Source organism: Falco peregrinus, chromosome 14, assembly GCF_023634155.1.
Source record: "Falco peregrinus isolate bFalPer1 chromosome 14, bFalPer1.pri, whole genome shotgun sequence".
NCBI lineage: Eukaryota > Metazoa > Chordata > Aves > Falconiformes > Falconidae > Falco > Falco peregrinus.
The window spans coordinates 3973229-3995242 of NC_073734.1; the positions used below are offsets into that span (position 1 = coordinate 3973229).

The window sequence follows — 22014 nt, forward strand, 5'->3', positions numbered from 1 at the left end:
CGCCCGGTGCCTCCTGACCAGCGGCTCAGTAACGTGTAACTTACCGTCCCCTCGAGCCCACCCTGGCCCTTAGGGTATAGCCCCCCCGCCAGTGCCTCACCCCGACGATGACTTTCGAGTGTATCGGTGCGCAGAGGTCCAGGCACTGGACCCCGCACCCTCCATCAAACCGGGGAGCGCCCGTTCGCGGTGCCTCTGAGCACAAACAAGGGGCAGCACCCGAGGCACGGCAGGTGCCACCACTGAAGCGACGGAGCGCCTGGGCCGCGCCGGCACCCCGGGACTGTCCGCCCGGAGCGGGGCAATCCCGGCAGCCGATGGGGAAAAGCGTGGGGAGGGCGGCGCGAGCGAAGCGCCTGTCCACCGGGGTCGGGAAGCATCGCTCGCCCTCCCAGAGAGAGGATGAGGACAGAGCACGGGACTGACCCTGCACCACCTGCCGCCGTTCGTGCCGCTTGGCAGGCCGGGGCGGGTGGCACGACAGCAAACAGCCTGCGTCCCGCACCCCGCACGTACCGCCGGGGGAGGAGGGCCAACCCGCCCCCCCTCCGGGCCCGCCCCGGCGCCCAGCGCTGCGCACGGAGACCCCACCCCGGAAGCACCGCCACACTCCTGACCTCTGAGAAGCTCGCCAATGAGCGGCCACGTCGCGGGACACGTTGGCCAATGGCGGGCCGCTCCCCGCCTCCCCGCTCCCGTCGGCCCCCGCGCGCAGCGGCGGGGCTTGGCTTGGGGGGGGCGCTGCGGCGCCGAGTTCCACCGCCCCCCTCCCTCACCCCCCCGCGGCGGCACTGGCCGCGTTCCGCCAATGGGGCGCGCCGACGCGGCGGGCCAATCAGCGGCAGCGTCTCAGCGGTGGCCGATCGGGCGGGCGGGCGGCAGCGCTGCGAGCCGAGGCCGAGGCCGAGCGCGGCGGGGGCCATGGAGCGTGCGGCCGGGAGGCGCCGCCGCTACTGCCCGCGCCCCCTCCGCTAGTTCCGCGCCGCCGCCGCCGCCCCCCCAGCGCCGCCGCCGCCGCAGTCCCTTCCTCCCCCCTCCCCCCCCCCCCGCCGCCTCCTCTATGCGGCGGGGCCGGCGGAGCCGCAGGCCTCGCTTCCCCGCGAGGCTGCCCTCGGCCCGCTGAGCCCGGAGCGCCGGTAAGGGGCGGCGGGGGGGGCGGGAGGCCGTGCCCGTAGGAGCGAGGCCCGGGCGGGGGGTGGGAGCGGGATACTACGGCCTGGTGGTCGGGGAGAGGGGCCTAGGCGGGGGCTGGGGGGCAGCGGGGGGCGGAGGGGCCGAGAGAGGGGCCAGCGGGTGTGTTTGAGGGGGGGTGCGGGGAGAGGGCGGGACGGGGTCGTGCTGTGGGGAGGAAAGCGACGTGCAGAGGGTGAGGCCGAGGGGTTTTGAGGGGGGGGGTGATGGTGAGGGAGATGAGGGGCCGTTTGGAGTGAGGAAGGGCTGTGGGGGGCTGCGGGTGGAGAGGGGGAGCGCGGGGGGGCCCTGGGAGCGGGAGGGGACCTGGCGGGGCAGGCGGTGGGAAGGGGCTGCGGGGAGCGGGAGGGACGGGGCTGGCTGGGGTGAGGAGGGGTTGGGGGGCTGCAGGTACAGCTCGGAGGCTGTTAAATATTTCGGGGCTCGGGGGCTTGCGGGGGCAACGCGGGCGGGAGGAAGAGGGGGCTGTGGGTCGGGGTCGCGGCCTGGGCCCGTGCCCCCGCCGGGCTGTGTGGGGGCGCGGGGTGGGCAGCGCGCACGTTGGGGTGAGCGCTGGCTGGGGGAACAATACCAAAAGTTGTCTGAAATGGTAATTTCCGTTTCCCATTTCATCATCCCTGGGTAGGCGTTAGCCCTGCGTGTGTGTGCGCAGAGGATGGAGCTGAACCGAGCTGCCGCCAGCCAGCCTGGCTGATCCCCGTTTATTTATTTATTTTCTAGTTTAATCTTTAAATTGCTTGGTATTTTTCTTCTCCGAGGAGCCTTTGTGTGCCGGGGAGGGGCTGCTCGACACCTTTGCCCCTTAGCAAAGAGAACGGGGGGGGGGGGGGGGGGGGGGGGGGAGAAAAAAAATAAAGAATCCCAGCCCAAAACAGCTGCACTTCTGCAGTCCAGAATTAACCTCCCCCAGTCCGGTAGATTGATTGCATGTTTAGAAAGGCAAATCGCCGCTCTCCCCCAGCCCTCGCCTCGAAGGGAGCGGGGATGAGCTGAGCCCTTGATGCCCTCTGCCCTTTCCCAGAGAGAGCAGCTGTCCTGCGAGGGGGGTGTGCGTGCAGAGAGAAAATCGGCCTGTTCATTGAGGCACAAGAGTCGGTGTGTTTACGGATTGGCTTCTACTCTAAGCTTGGAGATCTGTTTTGATATCCAGTTGCAGGAAAAGGGTTCCTCCCCCCTCCTGGTTTTGTACACAGAGTACTCTCTTACCACTGGGGACATGGCCCTATAGGCAGAGAACAAATTCCAGGCAGCTCTTGAAGCAAAATTCCCTCCTGAGATGACTTCTGAAATTGGGTATAGACAGTTTTTATTTTTTCTTCCTGTGTAGGCAGAGTTACTTAGCTGAAAACATCTTGCCAATGTAATGCTTTGTAGTGGCTGTGTGCTGTGCTGAAATTTGTATAAAATTAAGGAACTTGGGGTTAAATGTATTTTTCTTTCTGGTTTCTTCATATAATGGAACGTTTTTATGTAATTGCTCCAATTATTTCCTTTGGGGGGGGGGGGGGGGGGGCGGAAAACCCCCACTCCATGAAGTCATGGAGGGGGAGAAGATTAACTCCCGCATGTTTTCAACTGGCATTGGTGCATTCTTTTGTGTGTGCTCTACCAGGAACTAAATATTTGACTTGATTAAAAAGAAAAAGTTGGCATTTTTACAGAATGGATTTACTGGCAGATTAGAGGTGTGTTATTGGAGCACTTTTAAATGGTTGTGGTGGCTTGCAGGAGCAGGGTTTAAAATGCTACGTGGAGCAGGGAAACTCTTAGGCACCTCGTTTCGTTATGCCTGTGAAACGTCGCCCTGAAGCTGCGTGACCTGTTTTCCTTCCATGGGGAATGCTCTGTCAGTGGAAGATCTCACTCTGAGAGGTGGTCCGTGACTGCGTGGGTGTGCGCTCAGGGCTCTGGTCGAGCTGCTCGGGTAGCACAGTTACCCTCACGGCCTTCGCGTCTCTGTCCCTAGAGCAAAGCCTTGTCTGCGCTAGCCTGTCTGTCCTGGTGCCTGCTCTTGCTTAGGCGTGTCTGGGGTTTGTGGAGCTCAGCTTTTTGTATGAAGAGATGCTCCGGGTCTCTGCTGCTGGGAGACCTTGTCAGTCCTAAAGGAGGTAGTGCAGGAAGGTATAAAACTTGCCAGGGCACATTTTGTCTGTGTCCTACCTGGCAAAGGGCGGTCTGGGCTTCGGAGGAGTTTGCTGTGAACCTGTATTGTTAGGCTAGCTGGGACTTGCATCACCTCCAGACTTGTCTGAGTAAGTGGTAAGGGTTTGGTTTGCGAAATTCACAGCAGACTGAGTTGCCCATGCAGCGAACACCGCACTGGAGTTTGGAGCGTGTACAAGCCCTTTGATGTCTGCCCTCCCACTTGATTAGTTCCCAACTACACACAGACACACACCCCCCCACACACACCCATTTCTGTTCTAAATAGTGATTATAGGAGCCCTGGTCATGTAAGTGTTAGCTGCTTTGACAGGCTGGAAACTGAAGATGTTACGTTTAGTGTTTCACAGTTGGTTTTACCATTCAGTTCTGCTTCTGCTTTTAAAAATGAACTCTTGTCTGTATCTCCATTTCATAAAAAACATGGCTCAGGGTGAACTGATTTTTTTTTATGTGCTGCTCTTTGTTTTTACGATGTTGTAATAGCATTTTCTCAGACTTAAACATACAGATTGTCCAATATGAATGTTGGTTTTGGATGGGGGAAGAGAAATAAAAAAAAAAAAACCCCAGAACAAAAACCCCTCCAGCAAAGTGCTGGTCTTCATTTCTTCCTTCATGTGTGGTAGACAACCTGTTAAGATTATTTTATTTTCTACTTATGTTTTAATTGACTTAAGTCCCCAAATATGCTTCTAAACAAAACGGAGCAGTGTCGTGCAGCGTTCTTCAGCTGTTCAGTAGAGCAGACAAATGTATTTCTCTAGGGTCAGTGAAGACTAGTCGTGTTAATCAATACTGTAGCAGCAGTGTTCCCTTTTCAGTAAACCAGATGGACTGCTTACAACTGGTGGTGATTATTTTAACTGTGTAATTGTAACATGGCTGCATGATGACAGTGTTTCCTGCAGACACTTCAAAGGAAGGTTCCTGACAAGTATATCTTTACAGCGTTTAATCTGTATTCTTTGTCTTTAAGTTGTGGCTTTTGGACATGTGTTTGAAGTACGAAGATTTTTACCTCCTGCTTTTCTGTACATTAAAAGGTGATACTCTGTGATAATGAAGTGTCTCAAGTATGGGAATAAACCCAGGATTTTGGGGGCTCCCACAGTGGTGTATTGGTTTCAGTTAGTTTTAGATCTGTGCAGGGACTAAGGCAAAAACTAGGAAGAGCGTTAAGTAACTTTGAAGACACAGCAGCAGGTTTTTTTGAAGTAGTGCTTGAATCTTCTAAAAGCATGCATGTGGGTTTGTTTTGGGGAAAATATGTTCTGTGGTGACTTGAGTCTTAACTGGGACGGTCTAATTACTTGGTGAAGAAATCCTTCTCCAAGGGAACGAAATGCACAGGACCGGAGCTGGTTAATTACATTTTATAAAATTACTGAGTGACTGCTTTCTTCCGAGGTTAGCCCTTCTTCCTCCCTCCGTGCGGAGTACCTGAATTTCAGGCTTGACAGTCTGCTTTACGGATTGAAATTCTTCCTCAGTATTAAGATTTAATGGTGGTAGCTACAGAGCAAGTGGTGACAGGTACTATTGCTTTTCAGGACAGCAAAGCAAATAATACCTGGAAATACATGGTGGTTGTTATTCTAATTGTATTCCCTTGATGAGGCTCTGGTAGAGGTGGCCTGTCTGCTACCTCCATTATAAGTGAGAATTGTATGTATTTCAGTTTTAAAAGGCTGTGGAGAGAAACTGTGTCTCCATAGCAAAGATTTTAGTGTTTCGTGATACACTTGCATATATTTTTACCCCATCTAATTTAAAACAGTCTGCACAACACTTTACAGGAGTGATTTGTATGCAGCTTTTAAATATTTTCTTTTTCCCTGCAAGAGAGATTAGCGGCACGGAGCTGCTTTTTCTGAGGGCGCAGAGCACTGGGATTCTCAGCCAAGTGTTACGTAATTTGTATGCCACTGATGTACGGTCATAAAAAAATACTCGCATAAATGATAAAGGAAAGCTTGTGTAGTCAATTATTTGAAATCGCAAGCATCCTAAACAGTATGGGTTTGTGCAGCTAGAGCCTCAATAAATATGCTTGGGCAAAATGCTGTCTTTGGTATCCTGCTGTGAAAGGGGTAGGAAGCTGTCACTGCCCATGGTCTGGAGGCTGTTTTTGAGTGTTTTCAATCGTACCTGGAATTTTCAAGCTTTCCTGTGTGAGAACTGGTGTGTTCTGTTGTATTTTCTCATGCAACTGTTGGGTATTTAAAAGTCTTTAATTCGTCTGAGTCTGGGTGGTGGTGCTAGCTTCATCTGTGGCTAGTTAGAGGTGATGCCAATTTGTAATCTTTTACAAGTGTATAAAAAAATAAAAAGAAGCTTAAATGCTAATAGCAGTGAAAAATCTGTTCAGCGTATAGAGTGTGCGAAGGAAGCAGGCACACACGTTGGTCTGTGTAGTCTCCGTCAGCTAAGCTGAGGGCTTTTAAAAATCTGTTCTAATTTTTATGCTGTATGTGGAATGGCTAATCCCATAAAAGCCTCGCACCTTTTGACAGATGAAACGCTGCTGTTCTTAACTTATTTGAGCGAAATATTTTTATAGATGGTATTAGCTCTGTGGCTCCAAGGGTAATGCAGTCCTTACACGAGAAAGATCTTGCTTTGATCTGACAGCTTTCAAGATCCATTTCCAATCACTGAGTTCCATTAACTCTGTTTATAATGGTGCCCTCAGACTTTTTTCTGTTTATGTGACTCTTCAGGGTGTTAACATTTCTGTGTATATGAGTTCTCTTTAATAAACTGAAGGAGTAATTGGGGTCAGGAAAGGAAATAATCCTGTTAGAAGGTGCAGTTAATTATATCAGGTATTTTGGGCTCCAGAATTCTTCCTCTTGATTCTTTAATGTTTTCTCCAAACTGTAGAATGTAGAGAAGTTTGTCAAGTTGCCACGAAAATGGGACAGTGGGGCAAGGTAGTGTCTCTATGGTTAATTTTGGGACCGTGAAACCAGTGCGACTGCAGGCTTGCTGACTGTGAGGGACATGGAGGAGCGGAGGGGAGGCTGCCCCAGTGCAGCCTCCTACCCCTTCTGCCTTGTTGCGACCTTCAACATGATCTTACGAAGTCCCATGTCTATCAAGCTTGGTGTGGGAGCCCAGATGGTGGGTGCTGGCTGTCAGCAGCCCTCTGTGCCTTGCTCTTCTGGGCACCGCTGGTGTCTTGCCAGACCTCACGAATGAGAAACTGTCCTGGGTTTTCCTGTCCCTTTCGGTTTTGGTAGTGAAAAGATGTGAGCTCCTGAAGAGGATTTCTGAAACCTGTGTCTTTTCTGGTTGATTTTCATTTTCTTAAGTTCATCGTGTGAATAAGTTGTTCCACTCGTTGCAGTGTAGCTGTTGTGAACGGAGGCTAAAATTGCAGTCTGTGAAGGCTGAGGAATTGGGAGCCACTACCCCAAAGTAAACAAAAAGTGTACAGTAGTCCTCAGCGTTACGGGGAGCAGTGATGGAGAGTGAATTAGCTGTTGTAGCCAGAAGAAAGTGATGTTTTTTTCTAGGTCAGGGTTGAAGTCACTGTCAGGGTGGTGATGTGAAGCATATATTACTGTCTGCATTGTCCCTGCCATATGGATGTGTGCAGTAGTGCCCTTGGCATTCATGCATTGAATTATTTATCCTCTGAAAATCTGTAGGCAGCCTTTCTTCCCCTGTCTCTAAGAAAACCAAACTGATCCGATGAGTATTTTTAAAATAAATCTTCCACTATAAATTATTGCAGTGGCAGGAGCAAGCTATTGATTGCATATTGTGTTTGTATTAGTAAAGCAAAGGTTACAACATCCGGCATTTTGTGGAAACATTGAGCTATTAATTCTGCTGCTAGGTGCAAGAGTGTTCATGCTGGTGCTGGGTTCAGTCAGAGGTGACTAAAATGCATGCCTGTTTCTTCTTCAGCAACAAAATTTTACAGACTTTGAAAATGGAAAGGGTAGAAAACTTTTTAGTATGTGTAAAAGAAGCCTTGTCTCAGCTCTGTGCCGAGGGAACTGATGTTTTTCCCACATATGGACAGCGAGACAGCACCTCCTTTCCTCTTGCGTTGTGTTGGATTTGCTCTGAGAAAAATGTTAGGGGGGTCCTTGTTTGAGCTGTAGGCTTCAGGTCCTCAGCTGAGGACATCAGGGTCTGCAGGGTGTCATGGTGGGGCAGTTAAATAGCTGTGGGTAATCAGGGGAGGGAGGGAAGGGGAGCAAAAGCTGAAGGAACCTGGCTCTAATTTTTTTTAAGAGACTGATGGCTTTGCAGCATAGAAAAGGTTGAAAAATAATTTACCTTTAGAGCAGCATAAAGCTGCTAAAATTGTGTCGCAGGCATGGTGAAGGAGGGAGATGTTACCCTCTAAAATATTCACCCACAATCCAGGGGCAAGCCTGTCCCTGAAGGCTTGACAGCCTGTGTGGCAAAAGGCTGAGGAGCTTGGTTTTGAAAATACTGTATTGCTCTGAATGTCTTGATATGAAATGAAAGTATGCGTAATTAGGAACTCCTAAAAAACCCAAACCAACAAAACCATTAAATAGCTTTAAAGGAAAAGAAGGTGAATGGAAACTTCATCATTAAGTATAAAATGCTTAACAACAGTTCATGGTGTAACAACAGTTCATGGTGCATTCTTCATTTTAAATAAAGCATGCATGAAAGTGCCCGCCCCCCCCCCCCCCCCCCCCCCCCCCCCCCCCCCCGCCCTGAGCACAGAGTGTTATCAGCTTATCTGGGCAGGAGTTCAGAGCCATAAAAACTATATCCTGCTTACACCTTCCAGCCTTATCCTATGACCTGCTCTGTGTAAACAAGTTGTACCAGGAGCTCCAAATTACTAGCAAGTAGCTGGGTTTTCTGCAGGCTGGTTAGGTCCAGGAGGAGCCCAGATAAAGTTCCAAGAAGTTCGCCGTTGGGAATGGCCTCCTGATAGCTGCCTTCTACAGGGAGGAGGTAACTGATACGCTGCTGGCTGTGGCAGTGACCATATCCTAAGAAAAGCAGTAATCTTTTGGGTAGACTTTACACTTTCGGTCTGGTGTTTTCCATGTTCTGCAGGATGATGGCTGTTGCAGATTGTGAAATGTCAGTGTTGTCGTAACAACACACACGCTTGCTGCACCGACTGCCGTTGCGTCAGGTCTTGGATGGGACTGAAGATGTAAGCCTATTTATAAAGTACTGCTATAGTTACAGCTTTAGATGGATGGATGAGATTAGCCATGCTAATGCTGGGAATAGATCTAGGTAGATGAGGGGACTGGGTGTGTGTGTGTGGAAACAAACATTCCCCTGCTCGTGGCTGTGCTATGGCTGTTTAAATACCACTGAGTGAGCTGGTGCTCTAGTTACGGCGTTTTGGCTGCTTCCCATAGCTAGCTGTCTCCTTGGTTTCATCTTGCAGCTAGGCACAGGCAGATACATTTAACTGAACTAGATTGTGGGTCTATATGAGCAAGCCTGGGTATTTTTGTGTGTAAAACTCTTGTCTTTCTGAGCAGTTCAAGAGTTGAATGCACTAACCAGGCTTGAAGATGAAAGCCTGTTCTCCTTGGACGTTGACCTTTTTGTTCCAACTCGCGTGGTTTCTTGTCCTACCAACTCGAAAGGGACATGTGAGAATATGCTAGTTTTGAAAATGAGGATAGCATCTCTATTTTTTCTAGTTTCCTTCCTTGCCATAGCCTGTCTCTCCGCACATGTTGGGGTACTGCGTGCTCACTGTCCTAGTCTCTGATCTGTTTGACGCTCTCTGTTTTGCCACCTGCCCAGAAGGCTTCTGACTGGGATCTGAGGTGCCCTGCCTTACTCAGAGCTACTCTCTGTTGTGGGTGATGGTGGCAAATCAAAAATTGCCTTCCCCTGTGATCAGCACTTGTACTGGGGTGTTAAACTTGTTCTGTGGTGAGAGCTAATTCAGCCTTTGAGTTAGCCCTCATCCAGAGCAGAAGAGATCAGACAAGAATTCAACTTTGTGGCTTTTTCCTGGTGTGCTGAGTAGTGCTCCTTAGATAGAAAGCTACAGGTTGTAGTCTTAAAATGCTGAATTTACTTCTGCAGTCTGTTCTGTCTGCTAGCTTCTCCTACCTCACCCACCATAATATTCCTTCTCCCTTCTGTCTGTGCCTCCTCCTTCCCAGGAGCCTCATCTAATGGAGGTTCTGCTTGCCTCTCTGCTCTTGCTTTGGTCCTCCTCATCCAGGATTCTTGTTTTCTAATTTTAGCCTGTCTGCCTTTTGATGTTCCTTCCCGTCTGTTTCCTGCCTTTCTCCTTTTCTCTGAGATCATCCTGCGTCTTCATCTCCCTCTGGAGATCTGGGCCTTGTTTTTTGCATGGTGGGAGGAAAGTACTTCAAAATGGGAGCAAAGCTGCAGTAGCATTGAGAGGTGAAGGATCAGAGGGCATGGAGACTTCTGCCAGGGGTTGAGAGTTTGGGGTGCTGGCAGCACTGGGTCTGCTGTTGCGTGCCTATTGTGCGTACCACTAATGGCTCGTTACCTCCTTCTACCACCTGTTGTCTCTGGTTAGGTCAGCTGTCTGAATCTTTCTGTTTTATGGATTCATCCTGTATTTGAACGATGGGGCTCTTTTCCACGACATTACCAGTAATAGTTGTAGGCAGAATTTACTCATATGGAGCAGTGCAGGTAATTGAAATCCGCAAGAATCCTTCTGATAGTCTCTCCGGAGCTGTTATCTTGTCCATCTGGTGCTAATTCACTTGATGCAGCTTGCAATAGAGAAGGGTGCATGGGAGGTCTGCTGGCAGCGTTGCATGAATAGTATTGCCTAGCAGCCTGGCTTTCCTCTCAACCTCCTGCCGTTTGCTAGGGCATGAAAGCCTGCAAAGCTGCATGGTTTTCTCTAGAATTTTACTTTGTGTTAGCATGCATTTGCTTACATTTACAGAGAAAAATGACTTTTCTAATGCATATGCGTTTTGACCCAGTGAGCCAGTTCTCCGCAAAAGGGTGCGGTGTGCATCAGCAGAAAGCAGGGTGCCCAACCTGATAGCTGTGGCATCCAGAAGGTGGCTTGGCCTGGTGGGATTCATCTGCTGGAAGACCAGTGAGGGTGGTGTATGTACGCATAATCTGATTTGTGCACGGAATATAAATACTTGCTGTTGCAGACATGCAGCCTGTGGTTTTAGAAGTTCTTTTGTGAAAACAACGTTCAACCTCTCCACCACTGCAGCAAAAAGCTTCAGTAGAAAACCGGTTCTAGCAATTAGTGAAGGTTTTAAAAGGAACCTAGCAACTGCTACTGTAGTTTGATTTGCAGATTTTTATTTGATTTTTTTTTTTTTAGTCTTCAGGTTTGCAGCTGTTGCATTGTATGGAGATAGTCTGCATATTGCTATAGAGAGAAAGGATGAGGGAGTCGTGGATCAGTGACTAAATCAGTTGAAATGATAATGGTAATGCTGCTTGTGGGCTCTGCAGCAAGTGATCCTCAGGGAAAGTGGAGCATGACTGGAATATATTTGGTATGTGGATTTGGTGTTTGAGAGTAACCTGAGCTCACCTGTAAAGAGTTTTGTTACCAAGATACTTTCTGACCTAACTTGCTTTTGTCAACATTTGCACCAAATGATTTAACAAATGATGCTCTCTGTGAGTGTGGTTATATAAAATGTTAATATGCAGTGTTTTTTTCAGATCAGCTTTATAGCGTGCACAGGGCTTTAAGTCAAACTTCAAAGAAGGTAGTTTGCTTTATGGTTGAACCTATGAGCAGTTTTATGTGCAGGGTGGAGTGAACTTGTGGAGAATATTGCAGTTTTCCCACTGTCATAAAAAGTTATGATCCTCATGATTCAAGTATTGTTCTGTAGGTGGAGGAGAGAGACAGATGCAGAGGTCAGTGGGAGCGTGTACGGAGTAAGTTCAGATGTGTCAGTGGAGTGAATGCAGTCCTCTGTGTTCCCGGCTTGCTGAAACGGGTTCAAAAAGTGCCTTGTGCTCTTTCTGGGTCTTCCTAAGAAACCTGCACCTGTGTTACTTGCGGAACAGGCAGGCCAATTTCTATGGGAAAGGAACTTGGCAGGGGGAACCGTGAAACGCGGCTGAGAAGGGTGCTTTTTTTCCAATGCAGTATTTTAAACCGTTCTTAAAACGTGGCGCTTCAGAGTGGAAAGGAGACTGTAAGTCAGTTTATAACCTACTTTCTTTCTTTGGGCTTTTCTTTGGGGTACAAGCCAAGTGAGTTAAAGAAATAAATAAGTGGCTGCCTCTTGAATGAGCTTCATTCCAATTAACTTCACTCATGATTCAAAAGATATTTTAAAACTGAGATATATTCCCTCAAGAAAAAAAAGAAAAGGACTGTAGGCTAAGTGATCACGGTGGGAGAGTAGGATAACCTTTTAAAGCCTTAATTGTGGGCTTTTCTAAAAGTATCTGACAAGGGGTTCTGATTGACCTGTGCTGCTTTTAAACTGCGGTGAGGTATAAGGCTCTCCTAGCTGTGGAGTCAGTGCTGCAAATTCTGAGGTATAAAACACTTTTCAGCTTTCAGTAAGTAAGTTATAGCTGATTAAAATAAGGCACTATTCCAGTTTCAGTCAGATCTCTATAAATATTCCAAGTGACTTAACCTCTCATTTAAAACATTTTCTACTGGGATGGGGAGGTATAAATGTGCTCTTTGTTTGCAGCCAGGAAAATTAAAGGATCACAACATTCAAAGCTGTACATGTTAGATCTTTGGAAAAATTGTTTCTTAAAGAATGTAGACCATATCTAAATGTGCAGATACCTTTGTTAAGGTGGTTTGTTTTCCATTCTGTTAGCTTGAAGAATTTTATTCTGAATACATTAAAACTTGGGGGGTGGGGTGGGGGAACTATGATCTTTATCTTTGGATGATCCATTAGCTGTTATAGATTGCCTTTTATTTATTTTTTTGTAAACATATGTGAATGTAAACATTTTATCCAGAATGGCCTTGCAAATGTTCTTGCATTAACATATATTGTCATGGAGAATAATTTTCATTTAACTGTAATTTGCTTTATATTTTCCTCCCTGGTTGCCATAGAAACGCAGTCCGATGTGCCAGTGACTACTCACAGGAGCTAGGTTATGTATTGCCTTTATAATGGACCTCTGTTAATCATGCTGCAGTTTTCACTGAAGGAACCATGATATTTGCAGGAGGCACTTTATTTATATAAACTGTAAGATGCCTGTGGTACCTTGGCTTAATATTCAGAGTTATCAAGGGTGCTTTTCTGTTCTGCAGAAGTTTTGTCATAACTATCATGTATTATGATGATTGTGGAATTGATACATATTTACTTAAATTTAATGTCAGTTAGACTTCATTTTCAATTTTCGTTTCATTTGCTGTAATAGCCTAACTAGTAACACACTTTCCTATGTTCAGTGTAGGATCTTAAATGTTTGAAATACAGCAGTGAAACATTTGTTATCCTTATCTGTGCATAAAAAGTTGACTTGCTTTTCATAACAATGTGTCTGTGTCTTTACGGTGGTGGTTGCAGCCAGGCAAACGCCTTCTCTTCCACCCCAAGCCTGGCTTCTAACAACAGTGAGCTTTGTCTAACAGAGTGATACCAAAGCACTTAGTCATGCTTATAAGGGAAAAAAAAAGTTTCCTTTTGGCTAAGAGCAGGTAGAAAGAGGGTGAAGATGGATTTTAGTCATTTGTTGCCTGTCTGTGGATTTTGGGTCTGTTTTGCACCTCTCGTTTCTGGCTGCCTTGTCCATGTCTACCTCACACCATGGCTGCTCTTCTTCTGTACTGTGCCCACATTTCCTTTTGATTTACTTCCACTCATGAACCCCCCAGGCTCAGAAAATGCAGATGTGAGCGTTATATATGTCGACTGCAGCTGGCAGTAGGAAGCTGATTTTACAGCTGAAGATGGTGGGGGCCATCCCAAGGCAGAGGTGATTTAAGGCTTTAGATGCTACCCCTGCATACAAGCTGTAGTGTCGTGGTGGGCTTTACCCTCGTCTGAAGGGGCTGGGGGCTGTAAGGGGTCCCGTAAGCACGTAGAAGCGTGTGCTTTCTTGTCTTTACTGTGACTTCAAGGGTAAAGTACAACACGATCTCCAGGAGTATTTGTGCTCAGGTGCGTGATGATTTTGGACAGGCTGAGAAAACAGAATGATGCTGATCCCTGCCTTTGTCCATGTCTTGTTGAATCCTTGGGAGGACTTGCCTTCCAGCTACCGAGATAAGAATCATGGTGGCATTGGTTCAAACTGAACTTGTCAATTAGTGAATGATTCATTTTTGCTTAGGGATGAGCTAAAGGAGAGAAAATCAACCACATGGGATTCTCTTTTGTCTGTGTGCTTTTGTGGCAGTAACCTTAAATTGTAACTGGAGAAGCAAATTTCACTTGCCTTCTGAATCAGACTTCTCAAAATGAATTTCTGGTTCAGTTTTAGGTCTTAAAGAAAATTTGTATGTTAGCCCTTTCTTTCCTGCTCTTCGTGGTTAGACTCCAATTGTTGGTTAACTAAGTCCGGATTACTCCAGGACGCAGATGCTTTCAGATACATATGGTCTCACAGTTATTTCTTGGTACTTTACAGAAAGAATTGGGCAACATTTTGTTCTGTAATGCAGTATTAAGAAACCAAGCATTTTTTTCTGTAATGGTGTGTAAACAAGTAGTGGTAACATCCTATTTGGGGGAGGTAGGGCTAAGGAGGGAAGGCAGGGCTGAATCAAGGTTTATTTTTCTTATACCTACCCACCATATTTTAGTACAGCTTTGCTTGCCTTCCATGAAAGCTGTGAGCTATTACAAATGAACTATGTTTTTTTGAGGTGTATAAGCACAGTGCAGCGTGTGTGCTGTGGGTAGGGAGCAGCCATTTTAATAGATGTTACTCACCTCTGTTCTCCTTGCGTATTCCTGTGTCTTTCACTCTATCATGTTGGTGCTCCTTTGCTGTTTACAAGAGGCGGATGTGATTCATAGTCAAAGGCCAATCTAATTTTAATAAAAGTCTGAAAAATGGCTTGTCTGTAGTCAGGACTTCTGGATATTGTGTATACTGTCATCCCCCCCCTCCCCCTCCCTTTTTTTTTTCTACCTGTTGTCACATAAATGACAGAATTGACCAATAGTTTGTGTTCTTCAGTGACATGTTTATTCGGGATACTCAGATTTACCTCTTTAAAGGACGTAGGTAATGCATTATGACAATGCCAGCATCTCTAAGCTATCAGATGGAGCAGTCAGACTTGCTGGCAATTTATTAAATAATTAACACTTGTGCTAGGTAATTTGTAGGTTTATTTGAATTTATTGCGTTTTTGTTTTAAGCTGCTTGAAAATCAAGTGATCCACACTAAATGCTTTATAATTTGGAAGTATTTTGTTTGAGAGTTAAGTATGAAAATATGTAGTTGTGCAAGAAAATAAAATTGCAAAGCAATTTTTCATGCTGGTGTTGAGCTGATATTTCCAGTATCACAGGAACACCCTCATGGGAGTAAAGGTAAAGGTGTATGATGTATGTTTAGCCCGTGGTTCAAGTCAAGGGGATGGTGTTACATTGCTAGAGCATAGCTGGGCATTCTGCTTAACTTGTTTAAAACAACCAACCAACCAAAATACCCACATGACCCATAAACTGTAGATAGATGGGTGTGTACGATGGCTAATTTGGAGACAGCTTATGTTTTTTGACTTCTTCCCAGGTCTGAGGCAGCTATCTTGGCAAACTTTTGAGGTGGTTTTTTTCCACAGGTGTGGTCCTGAAGGGCTGCTTGATGAATTGCAACGGAGCACAGTTGTAGGTATAAACAAATGCATGTGGTGACTAAGTTACCTTTTGTGGACTCATTGAATAGACTACCTGATTATTGGGTTAAACATTTATTGCTTAGGGAGAGAAGGGCAGAGTGGCTTTGGTGGCAGAGAGAGTATTTGACTTTCTGAAACTTCACTTTGAGGATATTTTAAGGTTCACTTATTTGCTCTTGGGTTTGGTCTGACAGCTAATACGTTACCTTATCAGAAGTCATGAAGAAGTGTTAATCGCAGATAAAACATTATAAAGCCAGACTGTCGTTCTGCTCCCTCCTTTTTGTGGACACTTTGGTTGACTTTGAGCTACTTGCACCCCATGTCATGCCTTGAAGAAAGCGTTGAATTTAGCTTCATTAATTGTGCTAGAGATCTGGATGGGAAGAGTGCTTTCTAACTCAGCCTGGACATGGTGCTGTTACCAAAAAATGGTGCAAATTTGCTTGAGACGGGGGGCAGTGTAGACTTCAGAGGAGCTGCCTTGTGTGCAGTCATGGGAAGAGGGATTTCTTCAGGGAGTGGGTGTATTGCTTCCTTCTGCTGTGAACAGCCTCTTAATGAACTGCCCTCTCCAGGGTGTAGGGAGATTAACCTCCCATGGCTAACTTCAACCTGAGAGACTTCCACCGTATCGCTGTCTTCAAATGTTTGTATCTAAAAATACACTTGTGCTGCTGTGCAACAGACTCAAGGCATGTTAATATTATTTCTTAAAGGAGGCAGCTTGTGTTACTGGATGAACTACTGTGTAAATCGTATATTTGCTATGCAGAATTACCATTTTGTTCTTCCAATGGAAGAATGTTCTGGTTGGAATTCCCTCTCTGACAACAATAGCAGAAATGGGGTGGGGTTGTTTGAAAATGTTTAATGGTGAAAAGTTTTAGAGGAGCAAACTCTGCCAAGCTGTGCAAGGCTTCGCCGCGTGATTCCTTCTTACTGTTTAGTCTTCTGCAGAAACGTCTGTGTTCTCACAACTGGCTGGTTGAATGGTTTTGACCACTTCTGTCTCAGAAGCATTCTGTTTAAGAATGCTTTGTCTGTATTGGATCTCATTTGCTCTACTACATTCTCTCATTCAGTTGTGTTTGTTTGGTTGTAATTTAGCACTTGCTTCTCTTCGGATGAGGAAGAATGAAAGCCTACCAGGCTAACACCTATAAGCAGGTGTTTTTCATGTTACTTCTACCTCTGTGTGTGATTTATCTTGGAGGCAGACAGCTTGCTGCCCTCAGTCCCTCACTGTAGTTCCAGACAAATTCAGATGTTGTGCTTCAGCATTTGGCTTGCGAAGTCTCAGTGGTGATGCTTCTGTTTATTATAAGGCTGGTAACTTAGTTTCTAGGTAACTTTGGAGAGTATTTCATGGTAGCAGTAGCACAAGGGCTAGTTTAGACAGTGCGGATAGCTGTAGGTGAGTTTAACTGCCTTGTGTGGAAGGACTTGGTAGCTGCTATTTTTGCAGCAAGTTTTAACTTGAATTCTTGCTGTTTGTGCTGCTGGGGAAGCTGCAGTGGGGCGTTTCGAGGTCTGGGATATAAAATGACTTGCAGCAAATATTGCATAAGTAGGTGTAGCTTTGGTCTTGGCACTTGCTGTTTTCTGTGTGTTCCTATGAGAGAGGCTGTTTTTACCTCTCAAAAGCTATTTAAGATTCAGGGTATATTTTCCTCCTTTCATGTTTGGCTTACCTTGACTCATTTTGATCCAGGAGCTCACCTGCTGCATCTGCTAGACTTTTATCTGCTACACCTGCCTGTGTTTTCCCCAAGATCTGCTGTTGATGCTGATCAGCAATAGGGCTCAGTCGCAAGCTACGTAGACAACCTAAACCATTTGTAAGGAAACTTTCTTTGAAATATGGATGGCATTAGAGGGACTTGGTCTTAAAATTAGAAACTGTTTATAATGCACAGTTGTAGTTGTTTACCTTGAACCATAATTATCTTATTTCCTGAGTTAAAAACGTCACGTCAGCTTGCTGAAGCAAGATTTGATGACAAAGGAATTGTTTTTAGCCACCAGCAGAGCAAAGAACGCTTCAAATGTGTGTCTAAATATGATTTTATAACCTGAAGTATAGCACACTCAGGATTTTAAATTGGCTCTGGAAGTTGTGTGGGCTTATGGGTAGGCCATTTGGCCAGGGATCAAGGGACTGGGTTTAATCCTAACTCTGTCCTTTTGTCCTCTGAGCGTTTTCCTTGCCACCCTCTGTGCTGTTTGTTTGGACGGCAGTGTGTTTGAAGGAAGGGATATGCCCTTTCCCTAGGTGTTTGTTGATTTTCTCGGGGTGTGGTTTTGTGGCAGGGCTGGAGGGGGTTCACTGCTGCTGTGGCGGGGGGCGAGGCTCACCCACCCTCCCCTGCGAGGGCTGCCGCTTCCTGGGGTGCCCCGGCCAGCTCAGCCCCTTGGAGGAGCAAGTGGGAGACCAGTGGGCAGAGGGAGGCGAGTAGGCTTTCTGCTGGGCTGGCGGGATAAGCCAGCTTATGGACGAACTTCAGAAGTATCCCGAGGGATCCAGCAGCTGAGCAGGGGCAGAGATGTCCCTGCTCAGCTTGGCTCAGCTGTAACCAGTAACTTTGCCCACAGCCCTTGAGCCCCTCCTGAGGAGCTGAGGTACCACTGACGTACGCAGACAGACATTTGACTTCCTTGTTCTATTATTCAGTAATGCTCTCTAGTGAGTCTCTTGCTGAGGTGGCCTGTGTCCTCCTCTTGCTGTTTTCCAGTCCTGCTTTCTGTAGCTGGGTAGGACTGCAGCAGCCTGCTGCTTCATCACTGTTACCCGGTGCTGCCAGGGTGTTCATTTTTCAGGAGAAAGGAGAACGGGAGGGGAGCAACTTCTTTAATGATGGCAACTGCTACTTAAACTTGTTCAGGTCTTATAATAGAAGGGGTGTGGGGGGAAATCAGTGGAAGGTAGGTGCTTTCAATTTATATGGTATTTTGAAGAATCTTTTTATTCTGACCTTAATTCGCCAGGACCTAGACAATAGGGGAGAGAAGTTGTGTGTAAATCAAGGAGGCACTTCCCCTACCGTTTCCCCTTGCTGTGTAATTTGAGGCGATTGTAAGGTGCTTGTCATAACTCTGGAAACTGAAGAGCTGAATGCATTTTAACAATTGTGTTTTTCACGTGGTTTTCTGGGGAACCTCCTGGGTCATCAAGCCAGGTCTGCTGCTGCGGCTGGTAACGGTGTCATCTAATCCTTATAATAACTGTACGTATCTGGTTGTGAGCCTTTGAGTGAGACCTGCATATTCTTAAGAAAAGAAACCTGTATCTGAGTTAGTGAAGTGTGTGGTTGTAATATTCATAACACTACACTGAATTTTCTTGGCTGAGGAGGTTGTATAATGCTGCTTGGAGTGGGTGATTGTGCACTCCTTGGATAAATTTCCTCTGTTTTTCTCTTCTTTGATAGATACTATGTGTACATTTTAAAAGACTGAACAGTGACTTCCTTGACTCCTCCTTGGCTAATTAGTATGTTTTAAAATGGGATACTTGCATCCTTTTCACAAATCAGCTTTCAGAAAGGAAAGGAAATAGTTCTGTTATTAATAGTAATCTGTATCCAGTTTGTCACTGAGCTGCATGGTTGCAAATGTTTGAGACTCTAAAGGTGACAAATGTGTCTTGTCAGTCTTTTTTTTTCTTTTTTTTTTTTCCTTCCAAAGAATGGTCTCTGTTTTCTCAATGTGTTAAAATTGAGCACAGAGTGAGAAATTGCAGACTCATATTTTTAAATACAGTGGTGCTCTTCCTAGCCTAGCAGCATCGTTAACCCTCCTTCCTTCCCTGAGAAGAACTTACAAAGGGAATTTGAGTGGATTTGAGTAGTAAGGGGCTCTTTGTAAAAGTTACAGGGAAAGTATTAAGTCTGATGGCAGGAAGTATGTCTTAGACCTGCTTCAGATTTGTATTTAGGAGGAATGACAAGGAGAAGGTACCTGAAATTTGACAGCAGCTGTGATCTAACTTTAAATTACTGGTTTAAATCCAGAGAACATACTTCTTGCTTTCACTGGGTTGTTTAAAGCGAGCATCTTGAAGCTTAATTAGGACAGGTTGAAGCTTCAAGATTTTCTTAGCTTGGTCTCGGTGGGTTTTTTTGAGCTCTAAGATGGGCAGTGCTTTTGCCTGTCTTCAAAATTCACCTTTGAGTTCCCTTTTGATGGTGTTTCAGTGTGTTTTTATCATGTGTCTTTTAGCTCTCAAATGGTAGAAATTCCCCTAGGCCACTGGGGTTATTTTTGTTTTTAAGTGCAGGCAGGATGGCTATGATGAATGTAAGCTAGGAAACTGGCAGCTCAATTTGTTTGCCAGATGAATCTGTTGCAATTCTTTACCCAATTCCTGTCCACAGGCATCTATAAATCTGGCTGTTTTTTGTTAAAAGCTTAAATTCTGTAGGTTTTTAATATATGGTAAGTTTTCTAGTAACTGCTTAATTTCTTTTAGTTTTCCCATAAACCTTCCTAATTGTCAACATCTGGGAATATTACTGCTCATGTGGTTGACGCTGGTAGTGCTAGTTTGCCTTTATTTCTACTTGTTTGTATGCCTAAGAAGAGCATTTGTTCTCTTTGCCTCCTGCCTTTTACGTGAACTTACTGAGGTTTGGTTTTGTGTTGACCTGAAATTCTTCTTCTGGATACACACATTCTGAAATGTTTGATTTTCAGTTATGTTATGCCCTTCATTTTACATGCCTACATGTATGTTGCTGTACTTAAGCTTTAAAAACAGTGCTATTCATACTGGCTTTGTATTGTCAGGCTACAGAATAACTGGATTGGAATTTTGCTACTTCTCAGATGGGGCTCAGCAAATGTTTAGGATACAGAGGTTGCAATTTCTGCTCATTATCATGTGAACTAAAAATAATCATGGAACAGTTTTGCTTTGAATATCCACACTATTGTCTGTCCTGGGTCTCTTCCAAATGGCTTAAGAATTAACAGCTTACTACACACTGAAATAAACAGCTTGAGGGTTCTGTACATCTTGTTGCTGAATTTTATGGCTGGATAGCTCACCAGTTCAGGTTATTTGAAAGTAGATATGATGCTGCTGTTCTGTGCTGATTTTCTCGGAAACGCATTCTCGTGGTCTTAATGTGTATATTCATTTTTGCTGTGTACCAGTAATAACAGTGTGTTCTTCCAAAGCAAGACAGTGGGTTTTTGCTTTGCACGTGCAGATAATTTAATAAAGAAATGAGCCCGATGATGCATCTTTTTGGAAGAGATTCAGCCAGGCTGGAAAGACCCAGCAGTCTTAGGTAATTACATTTCATATTGGAGCTCTAAAAAAGACAAATGATAAGGTCTGGGGGATTATTTGGAAGCATTGGGGCTGACAAACAAGGACGCCTATAGCTCCCTGGGCGGCTGAAGTGACACTGGATAACCATTTTTGGGTGCCCAACCATTTTCTTATTTCCATCCATGATAGAGATGGCCATTTGATGTACATTAATGCTGGTATAGGGCAAGCATTGCTAGTGTAGTTAAGACGTCTTTATCTGTTCGGTGATAAAAGTGTGTAATCTTTAAAGTATTTAACATTTTTTTTTTAGAAGTAGGAGAGTTTTCTTTATTAATTTATGCAGACTAAATTGTAGCATGGAAAACAGCATGTCCTTTACACTGGCAGACCAAGCCTTGTCTCTGCTTGCTAGTACAGAAGGGCAAGCTGTAGCCTTGAGCTTCAGTCCAAGGTTGGTTAAAGAAATCACAGAAGCTGTATTTTGACTTAATACTTTCCACTCATCAGAGAAGCCACAGAAGAGGGTGGTAAGGGTGAAGGAGGAGAGATGAGGGAACATGCTTGTATATTTCCAGAACTCTTAACTTCGTGCACAGAATAGAAAAATCTGGTTCAGTGGAAACTGTTCAGGCTTGCTTTGCTCTTCTGCCACATCACACCAAGGAAAAACGAGTTACTTCAATGATTTAAGCTTTCAGGTTATGCTGGGAGCTGGGACACTTCTGACAGCCCCAGTTTTTTACCCTACCAAGTACCTTTAAGGCTGCTTTCACAGATCATTCTAGGAGAAATGATAGGTAATTTTAGAGGTTAGCAATTTGAGATACTCTTGAAGGTAGGGAAATTTAAAGTCTGATGTGAAGAAACCAGATAGCCAGTAGTAAAGTTGGTGTGTCTAGTAATTTCAGAGTTTATTGCTCAGCTACATGTTGTGTGTTTGTAAGGGTCAAACTCAGTGAAATGTTAGGCTTCTGCTGCTAATTGTTTTTTTTGTTTAATACAATTCAAACACAGATAGCATAAAAGTGTATAACTACTTCTTTTGACCTACTGAAATGAACTACAGAATTTTTATTTGGACTTCTCAAGTCTCATTTCTGTAATGGGACAGAAACCTACTGTACACAAGTGTCATTTCCCATTCTCCTTGCAAGCACAATGTTCAGAGTATTTGTGAAGTAGACAGCAATGGTGTGCAGTGATCCTTGGGGTCAGACAAGAATATTGGTGATGGAAGTGGAGTCCAATCGTTGTATCAGTGTATAAATGCTGCAGCTGGTGTCGTTTAATGAATAGAAAAAAGCACAAATGTTGAGGAATACCTGAAACACATTGAAAGTAGTTATTTGACATCACAGATTCTGGGTTTTTCACTGGGTTCATTCACTGGAGGTCTCTAAACAGCTTAGTTGTTCCTGGATTGAGACTACTGTCCACCTCCAGTTTCCTGTGGACTCTGTTGTCCATGTCAGACTTCCAGTTAAAACACTTAAAAGGACAATTTGGATCCACAGGAATTGCATCTTTCCCTTCCATCGTGCTTGTTTCGGTGGGAAGAATTGAGCCTCAGACTCTTCAGCC

General features: G+C 45.4%; 1 protein-coding gene across 4 annotated transcripts in view; it reads left to right on the top strand.

Annotated features, from left to right (window-relative positions):
• The first annotated feature begins 862 nt into the window (after window positions 1-862).
• ANKRD11 (ankyrin repeat domain containing 11) overlaps window positions 863-22014 on the top strand; it is a 159869-nt gene continuing 138717 nt past the window's right edge. For 2 of the 4 annotated variants that reach the window (XM_055819012.1, XM_055819011.1), the window contains exon 1: window positions 863-1136. The gene's annotated coding sequence lies outside the window, so the exon portion shown is untranslated. Of the gene's footprint in view, window positions 1137-2101; window positions 2485-22014 lie in introns of those variants that run through there. The other 2 variants (XM_055819013.1, XM_055819014.1) reach the window with 1 other exon arrangement.